We start from the raw sequence: 8,417 nt of genomic DNA, 5'->3' as shown, positions 1-8,417 counted from the left end.
CAAAGACGTGGAACAAAGGTCTTCCCCAAGGATTTCCACAGCGACCGGTCCTGCACTGCCCGCATTCAGGTGCTGCCTGCGACCTACACCAGATCGTCGGTTCATTGAGTAGTAGTACTGACGAGCTAACGAGTATAAAAGTTGCTTAGTTTGGAACTGGATGGTGCCATATTTTACTCAAGAATCTAAGCGAAAGGTCACTGACTCACTCATTTACCACGAAATCTCAGAAACTACAAGTGCTAGGATTCTCAAATTTTGCATGGGGTTTCCTTTTAAAACATAGGTGCTCACTAAGACGGAATTTTGCAAAATTCAACCCCTAAGGATAAAAATTGGGGATGGAAGTTTCTACGCGTACGAAATCGTGGGCGGACGCAAGTATTATAATAAAAGTACGTTTGTTTGTCTTTTTAATAATAAATGAGATGATGGATGGATTAACATTTAAATTATTATAACTTGTTTACAAAATGTCAACCGAAAGAGCACAAAGTAATAAACTTTGACTTTCCACCTACATGCCTGTCTGTCTATGTTATTAATTGTTTATAAATTAGTACCACAAACTTATATGCCTCGTTCCTACGGCAATTTGCGGGATCCAGTAATGCATATCCCGCAAAACTGTACTGTCAAGTAAACACACATAATGGTTTATCGGTCGGTTTTTAGTGGGACATTGCAAACGGGATGTTCGTATAAATGTTAATTTTTTAAATACGTATAAACGATCCTGCAAAATACAGTTCCTGCAAAAAACGGGATGCCTCCGTATCCTTAGTGTACGGTCTTGCAAACGCACGACTAATATTCTTTTCAAAACTTTTTTTTTACAGCACTAAGCAGGTCATCATCATTATCATCATTTCAGCCACAGGACGTCCACTGCTGAACATAGGCCTCCCCCAATGATTTCCACATCGCACGGTTGGTAGCGGCCTGCATACAGCGCCTTCCATAACACAGCACAACAACACAGGTACTTTGACTGCAATCGCACCTGATGTTAAGTGAGATGCAGTCTAGGATGGTACATGGTATGGTGGATGGTACATATCTGCCCTGTAAGTGTCTATTCACTCTCGCCTTGAAAAGGCCCGTATATAATGCTCGGGAAAGACCTAATTTGAAAGTGCCCTTTATCATTTCATACCTCAATTTTAGAACAAGATTTTCTGTTTTTCTTGTTACACATGTAAACCTAATTCCATTACAAAGAAACCCTGTATTTTCAGTGGCCATTGTAAAAAAACAATGGTAAGCCATTTCACCGTAATATCAAGGAGAAAAGGACGGAAATACCGGGTGTAGTTTGGGGGTGAAAGGGACAGATAGATGGCCGGGGATCGATCAGTGTATCCTTGATAACTTGCGCTTTTAGATAATGGGCCACTCTCGGTGAGGTATTGGAATATAGAAGCTATTTGCAATGACATAAGATTACATTTTGATGTTCCGAGCCACATTTGGTTGAGGTATGTTTTGTAAAATAGACCCTAATTACAGCTACATAAGTTGCAAGGTGTTGTGTGGATATGCAGTCTTCTGTACATTTATATAGGGTGTAGTTATAACTTCAAACTTGCACGAATTTTGAGGAACTGTTTTCATTAGATAGATTACTAATCAATTGGCATACTTTTACGAGTCGTCAAAATGCGATTTTTAACCGACTTCAAAAAAGGAGGAGGTTCTATGTTCGGCTGTATGTATTTTTTCTTTTATTGTTTTTTTTTGGTATTTACTAATTATCTAACTCTGATTAACTATTTTATCATTTTTGAGCAAAGTATCACTTTTCCTATTTATAATTGACAAAAAATTGGAAAGGCTGAAGGGAGGGTCTTATCGCTAGGACGCGATTTCTTTCAGTTCCAGACTATCCAGATATAATATTTAATATTAAATTCATAATAATTACGGATTTTCGAACTAAATACCTACTTATCGCTTTGAATTTCAAAAATGTCTTATTGAAACTAGAAAAATTCCTACACTAATAATTTAGTGTAGGAATTTTTCTGGGAACCGAACCCAGAACCTCGAGTTTTAACATTAACTTTTTAACCACTTCTACGAAGTTAAAGAACTAATTATAAAACAAATTAATACTTTAAACGGAACAAATTTCTCGTTAAACCATCTACTAAACCTGCCGCCGGTACTTTAGCAAAGAATTTTTAATATTGCTTCATAAATCGAGAACTTTGTAGGGTTCCGTACTAAGAAAGTGTAAAAGAAACCCTTTTAGACGCTAGACCTACACCCCCCAATCCGTCCCCCGGACACGGCCTGAGCTGAGGTCCGAGCCTACCGTGGCACCCTCAGGCCGCGTCCGTAGTTCCCTCGATCGGGCCCACTAGAGTGAGCCCGCCGTAGGTTGGACTTTGGTCCAACACCGCGGTGGGCATCCCTCTAGTTGGGTTCGCCACTGATCGGGCGCCTTATGCGCTCGATACGGCCCGATCGCAAACTTCGGTCTGCGACCGACTGCGCGTTCGCCAAACGGCTAGAGTACCTTCTGTACTCGCCACTCTGCCCGGTGAAGCTGGAAAAGCTATTCAAGCTACCAGCGCGCGTCCCTTAAAAAAAAAAGCAAAACCTACACTGTCAGTCCTTATTAAAGGTAGCAGGAAGGCGCTGGACAGGCCGCTGTTGTAATTAATAATTTAACAATATCAAAATATGTACACAGTAGCGCCATCTAGGCTGTATAAGTATTTGTCATTGCCACTGCGTCTTGCCTACCTTTTAAAAAGTTACGAATAAATCACTCTGCACTGGATAACGCATGTGTTTACTTTAATAGGTTATGGGCTATCACAAAAAATCAATTTTTGCGAGTAAANTACTAAAAAATACGTATTGGCCAGGCTCGTTCTTACTCGGACACTGAAAGGATCGCTCCGAACTCCGAAAATCGGTCAAATGAACTAGTTCGGTCTTCTAGTACTATAACTAGCACATTTTAGTACACTGATTCTATTAGGTAGATCGAACGAAAAAAGTCTTTATTCATATGCATTTATGGTCCAATATCGAAAAATACTCGGTACACACTCACAGAGCCGAATCCATCTCGCTCGCGCGCGGTTGTCACCAATTTTACGTCTCGTTCATGTTGTAATTAATAATTTAACAATATCAAAATATGTACACAGTAGCGCCATCTAGGCTGTATAAGTATTTGTCATTGCCACTGCGTCTTGCCTACCTTTTAAAAAGTTACGAATAAATCACTCTGCACTGGATAACGCATGTGTTTACTTTAATAGGTTATGGGCTATCACAAAAAATCAATTTTTGCGAGTAAATTGGTGTGAATTCTATATATTTCGGACGCATTGTGTTGTGCAAGATGTCAACAAACTATTTAGCAAGTGTGCCTAAACTTAAAGGCAGGGAAAACTTCGATGAGTGGACGTTCGCGGTGGAAAATGTGCTTGTGCTGGAAGGGATGCTACATTGCGTGAAACCAGTCACTGGAAAAGACATAAAACCAGAAGACGACGCGAAGACGCGGGCTAAATTATGCCTAACCATAGATCCGACATTGTACGTACATATAAAAACTACAAAAACGTCAAAAGAATTATGGGACAAGCTCAAATCCCTATTTGACGACTCAGGTTTTTCGAGGAAAATATCTTTGTTAAGGCATTTAATTTCCATACGACGAGATAATTGTGAAGATATGACCACCTACGTGACTCAAATCGTAGAAACATCACAACGTTTGAGTGGGACTGGCTTTGAAATAACAGATCAGTGGATTGGGTCATTGATGCTAGCAGGATTACCGGAAAAATTTGCACCGATGATCATGGCTATCGAGCATTCCGGTATTGCAATCACGGCTGACGTCATCAAAACAAAATTGTTAGATTCGGAACCATTGGACATGGCGGGAATGACATTGAACGAAACGCAGAACACTGAAAAGGCGTTTGCGTCAAAGTGGGGAAAACAAAAACCGAAACATGGCAACACCAATCAGAGCGGGAAGTCAACGTCAAACGTCAAAGTGACAGATGGTGGAAATAAGAACATAATCTGCTACAAATGTAAAACTCCGGGTCATTATCGTAATCAATGTCCAATGTTGGATAAATCAAGCAAGAATAAGTCATCAAATGCATTTAGTGCTGTATTCTTGAGTGCTAAATATAGTAAGGACGAGTGGTACGTGGATTCGGGAGCCAGTACTCACATGACGGCTGTTGCAAGTTGGTTGCAAGAAACTTCGACTCCACAGACATGCCCAGAGATTATGATTGCAAATCATGAGAAACTCGAAGTTTCATGTCAAGGAAATGTTAGAATATCAACACCACAAGGCTATGATATAACAATCAAGGATGTTTTATGTGTTCCAAGCCTGACAACGAACTTATTGTCAGTGAGTCAATTGATTAAAAACAACAACAGTGTCTATTTCTCAGACAGTCACTGTTTGATATACAATGCAAAGAAAGAATTAGTGGCTGTTGCTAACCTAATTGACGGTGTGTACAGGTTGGATTTATGTACTACACCAGTGACTAAATGTTTACTTGCCAGAGATAGTGCTTTGATATGGCACAGGAGGTTGGGACACATAAATGCTCAAGACTTGAATAAAATGAAGAATGGTGCCGTGGAAGGTGTTACCTATGAAGACAGTTATGATGTTACCAAATCTAACTGTGTGGTTTGTTGTGAAGGAAAACAATCACGACTACCATTCCCCACTGGCACAAGAGGTACAAAAGTTCTGGATATTGTGCACGCCGACGTATGCGGGCCAATGGAAACCAAATCTATTGGAATGTCACGATACTTTCTTCTATTTGTAGACGACTATACTCGTATGTCATTTGTCTACTTTATGAAAAACAAAAATGAGGTCTTCAAATACTTCAGAGAATTTAAAGCCATGGTGGAGAAACAGACAAATGCCAATATTAAAATCTTACGAACAGATAACGGTGGAGAGTTTTGTTCGAAAGCAATGGAAGATTTTTTAAAATCATTTGGCATTGTACACCAAAAAACAAACCCCTATTCGCCCGAACAGAACGGTATGTCAGAACGAAACAACAGAACAATTGTTGAAAAAGCGAGATGCTTGTTGTTTGACGCTAAGTTGGATAAAAAGTTCTGGGCAGAGGCGGTATCGACAGCAGTATACTTGAAAAATCGATCTATAGCATCAGGCCTTAATGACAAAACACCATACGAGATGTGGCATGAAAAGAAACCCATTTTAAGTCACATACGAATCTTTGGCAGCCCTGTTATGGTACATGTCCCCAAAGAAAGGAGAACCAAATGGGATAAGAAAGCTCGGTAGCATATTCTTGTTGGTTACTCAGAACAAGTGAAAGGCTACAGAGTATACGACCCTGTCATGAACGAGGTTACTACCAGCAGAGATGTAGTGGTGATGGAGTCAGCAGTGTCAAGAGGTATGCCTACCACCACTGAAGTGACATGGTGTGTGGATGATAAATTGCCTGTTCCTGTAGGAGATGATCGTTCAGTGGGGGAATCTGACCAAGAACGATCAGTATTAGAAGCCCAGGAAAGCTCTGACAGCGACTCGTCACAGGTGACATTCTACGAGACTGAAGCAGATGAAACTTTTGTTCCTGAGACTGATGCAGATGAGACCTTCGTTCCTGAATGTCCAATTGAGCCACCAGAACCACACTATCGCCCCTCGGACAGACCAAAGAGAGTGATACGGAAGCCAGCAAGGTACGACCATACAGGCTTGTTGGCTACTACAGATACTGAACTGACGGTGACAGAAGCTATGAATAGTCCTGACAGTGTCCATTGGCGGAAGGCAATGGATGAGGAGTTGGAGTCGTTCCGAAAGAATGAAGTGTACGAACTTGTCGACGCTCCAAAAGGTGCTACAATTGTGCAGTGTCGTTGGGTGCTAAAGAAAAAGATCAAAAGTGATGGTGACGTGCAATATCGTGCGCGGTTGGTCGCCAAGGGTTTTACCCAAAAATACGGACTTGACTATGATGAAACCTTTTCACCCGTTGTGCGACATTCAACTTTAAGGTTATTGTTTGCATTAAGTGTAAAACTAGGACTGGACATCACCCATTTAGATGTTAAAACTGCTTATTTAAATGGCCATTTGAAAGAGGACATTTATATGTATGCTCCTGAAGGTTTTGTATCTGAAATGGAAGGTAAAGTTCTTAAACTCAAAAAGGCAGTGTATGGATTAAAACAATCCGCCTTAGTTTGGTATGAGAGAGTTAGGGATTTACTGTGTAAAAATAATTTTAAAAACTGTACACAAGAGCCATGTTTATTTACGAAGATGTGTAAAGATGTAAAAATTATAATAGCATTGTATGTCGATGATTTCCTAATCTTTTCCAATAATAAAAATGAGAGTGAGAAGTTAAAGTGTATTCTAAACTCTGAATTTGAAATCAAAGACTTGGGTGAGGTTAATAATTATTTAGGTATGAGTATTAAAGTTCACAAAAATTGTAATAATTATGAAATAACTGTAGACCAACAACAGTACATAGAAGAGTTATTGCTGAAATTTAATATGACTGAATGTAGAACAGCTGATACACCTATAGAGAATAAATTAAATGTAACAAAAGCAGAAAAATGTACAGAAGGAATTAGCTATCAAAAACTCATAGGCTGTCTTATGTACCTTGCAGTCATGACAAGACCAGACATTACCTACTCTGTTAGTTATTTAAGTCAATTTAATACTTGCTACAGTGACGAACATTGGAACTATGCTAAAAGAGTTCTTAAATATTTAAAGAAAACTAAAATGTATTGTTTAAAGTTTAGTAGTCAAGGAGAAAGCTTACAAGGTTTTGTTGACGCCGACTGGGCAAGTGATAGCTTAGATAGGAAGTCATACACCGGATTTTGTTTTGTTATGTCAGGTACTGCTATTTCATGGCAAAGTAGGAAACAGAGAATTACAGCCCTATCAAGCACTGAGGCTGAATATGTTGCACTCTCTGAAGCCTGTAGGGAGGCAATATATTTTAAGATAATTGTTGTATGAGCTGACTGGATCTTTGTTAACAATTAGGTTGAACTGTGACAACCAAAGTGCATTGAAGATGGCCACAAACCATCAGTGTCACAATAGATCAAAACATATTGATGTTAAGTACCATTTTGTAAAAGACACGCTCAAGAGTAAAAATGTAGAGGTCAATTATTTATGTACAAATGAAATGCCAGCAGATTTATTAACTAAAGGTCTAGGTACAGTCAAACACTATAAATTTATGGAGAAATTAGGTATCCTAAAGTTGTAATTTGTAACTTTAAGCTCTGTAGTATGTTTAGTTTATTTTGATAAGTGGGGGTGTTGTAATTAATAATTTAACAATATCAAAATATGTACACAGTAGCGCCATCTAGGCTGTATAAGTATTTGTCATTGCCACTGCGTCTTGCCTACCTTTTAAAAAGTTACGAATAAATCACTCTGCACTGGATAACGCATGTGTTTACTTTAATAGTCATTAGTGATCGGCTGTACTAAAGTTAACTAAAAGACCAATTTGAACGACCAAGACGGAATAGTTCGTTCTCGTTCACTTAATTAAAGGAATTACTTCCTATTAGTACATAGTACATGTACTACACAAGCCTAGTTATGGCGTATCCGCACATGCCGGGCGGCACGGCCGGTTCGGTTCGGTTCTGGGTTAATACCCAGTCCTGACCTAAATTAACTGGTGGATCTATTAATCCGGTCCACAATATCTTCTAATTACCAATAATTTACGACCTTTCAAAAGACTAGATAGAATGAAAGGTCTAGTATTCATTATAATATAATGTAATATATAATGTAATAATTTATATTATAATAATCTTCTATTAAATTTTATAAAAAAAAACTAGCTTTGGTCGCCCGCTACGCGGGCTACAAAAGCTAGATCTGCGATGCTGGCCGCTCCGGGCTTCGCCCTACGCGGCGCTCGGCCTGCGGCCTCGCATTCGGAGCTCGGCCTTCGGCCTCGCAAAAATTACAGGGGGTTTTTATTGTCTGTCACTGTGCTCTTGTGCTTTTTTGACGCAACACAAGTAAATCTATGGCGACTGTGGGGATTTGAACCATCGCTCGGCCTTCGGCCTCGCCTTTCTGTCTGTCACTGGGCTCTAGTCCTTTTTTGACGCATCAAAAATTAATCTATGGCGACTCACAGGCTTTAAACTATCGCTCGGCCTTCGGCCTCGCCTTTTTCTACGTTAGCTAAGCCCCCCTGCATACAATTTGTATGGAAAACTCAGTTCCATTTGGAAAATGGGTAACTGCTTGGCGGCCATCTTGGATTTTCAAAATTTTGCATTTTTCCCTTAATCTGGACGATTTTCTGCGCCGAACCCCATTTTTACTTTTTTTCTAACTTAAC

This window comes from Ostrinia furnacalis, unplaced genomic scaffold (genome assembly GCF_004193835.3).
Source record: "Ostrinia furnacalis isolate ACB-3 unplaced genomic scaffold, ASM419383v2 OfSCF0550, whole genome shotgun sequence".
NCBI classification, from domain to species: Eukaryota; Metazoa; Arthropoda; class Insecta; order Lepidoptera; family Crambidae; genus Ostrinia; species Ostrinia furnacalis.
This window is presented reverse-complemented; position numbering follows the sequence as displayed.